This window comes from Globicephala melas, chromosome 1 (genome assembly GCF_963455315.2).
Source record: "Globicephala melas chromosome 1, mGloMel1.2, whole genome shotgun sequence".
NCBI lineage: Eukaryota > Metazoa > Chordata > Mammalia > Artiodactyla > Delphinidae > Globicephala > Globicephala melas.
In genome coordinates, this window is record NC_083314.1 from 150,703,052 (window position 1) to 150,705,025 (window position 1,974).

Below are 1,974 nucleotides of genomic sequence, written 5' to 3' on the forward strand. Positions count from 1 at the left end.
GAGAGCCTGGTAGTGGGTGCTCTGCTCCTGGCATCATATAGATTGTGGGGAGGGGGAGGTAGATCTGGAGGAAGGGGAAGTTACCACATAAGAGGGAATTATTGGGCGCTCAGGTGACAAGCTCACTGATGTCCATTACAAGAATGATATGCTGATTTTAACTATATTAGATAAAGGGTAGGTAAACTACAGCCCACAGGCCAAATCCAGTCTGCCCCAGGGTTTTGTAAATACAGTTTTATCGGAACACTGTCATGCCTATTTATTTGCATGTTGTCTATGGCCGCTCTTTTTCTGTACTGGCAGAGTTAAGCAGTTGCAGCACGAATCATACGGTTCACAAAGCTACAATATTTACTGTCTGGCCCCCTACAGAAAACGTTTGTTCACCCCTGTATTAGACCCCTGCTACTCAAAATGAGGTTCCCCAAGCCAGCAGTCTCAGCATCACCTGGGAACTTGTCCGACCTTCACTTGGAACTACTGACTCAGAACCTGCTTTTTTTCCCCCCATTGAGGCATTTTATTTGCATTGTATGTATTACATCCCTAGAAAAAGAATCCCAAGATTTTCCCTCCCATGTGTTTTCGTCTCGCTTCTTCGTGGTTCCTGCTGCCGGCTAAGGTTATCAGTATAATGAAACCAAACTGACTGGATGGGAGCAGGTTATTCTGCCATTTTTCTAGATCTTTGAGGTGTATATCAAACATGGGGCTGATCTCCACACTTGTGTAACCTGCCTGTGAGGTTCACGACAATTTTCCAAGCCCTGTGATCATCAGTGTTTTCAAATTGACCAATATAACCACGCTTCATCATCACAGCTAGAAACTGGACGATGGCTTTGGAGCACAGCCTAATAAGAACCTAGCATTTGCCTCTCTTTTTGGCATTGTTGATGCTCTTGAGAATATCAGTCAGGACATTCATGTGCACCATTATGACGGCACAGAAAGATGGCAGGCAGAACCTGCATTTTAACAAGAGCCCTAGGTGACTTGGAGGCACGTTAAGGTTTGAGAAGCACTATATTAAACTCCTCAGTGGCACAATCAATATTATTGAAACTTTTGTTTCACACAAGCCCCCTTTAACCTGTGGGACATGATGCAATCTCCCAGGCACATTAGACTAGTGTGCCACCATCTCAGGATTCGATTCAGTGAGGTTTTTTTGGACTGTGTCAGGGCAGAGTATCATTGCGATCAGCCAGAATCAGTGCAGACAAAGGGATACCTGGCTACGGTTTGTTAGGTACCTACTCATTCATTCAATTATAACAAGTATTTATTGAGGACACACTCTGTGCCAGGCATTGAACTACAAATGGCGAACAAATTGGCCCAGTCTCAGCCCTCACAACTGTGAGGCTTTCACACATCACCTCACTTAATTCTTCCTATAATCTGTGAGGTGGGGACTTCAATCCCCATGAGTACACTGAGGCTCAGAGAGGTTAATGACTTGCTCAAGCTCATGTGACTGGTGAGTGGCAGAGCTGAAAATAGAACCTATGTCTATCTGACACCACAGTTTATGCTTTTTCCTATGTGGCACTGCTAGACATGGTTCTAGGAGATTATAATCTAAATTAGGTCTACAGCCAGAGAGCCAGTGTTCTATAGATAAGAAGCAGAGTACTCTTATCTCCCACTTCCCAGATACAGCCAAGGTGATGCTGTAAGATTGGAGAAGGCTGGAAACTAGAGGACCTTCTCTTCAAAGTGGCAGACTTGGCACCTTTATCTGTGAGAAAGACAGATGACTTTGGTTCAATTACTTCTTCCAGACACTTAGAATGAGGGATTCACCTAAGGTCCTAGGGTAGGACAAGAATAGCCCTGCCCTGGGGAGAAAAGAGTCAGGGTTAAAGCTTCCTCCTCCAAGAGACTCTCAGGATGAATCCCATTCACTGGTGTCCCCCTGCCTTTCTGACCCTCCTCTAACCTGTTCTATACATCCCCTCCACTGAC

The 1,974-nt window shown here is 45.0% G+C and overlaps 1 pseudogene; it reads right to left on the reverse strand.

The window, feature by feature from the left end:
* Positions 1-549: 549 nt before the first annotated feature.
* Positions 550-940, reverse strand: LOC132593876 (small ribosomal subunit protein uS8-like; annotated as a pseudogene).
* Positions 941-1,974: the final 1,034 nt, after the last annotated feature.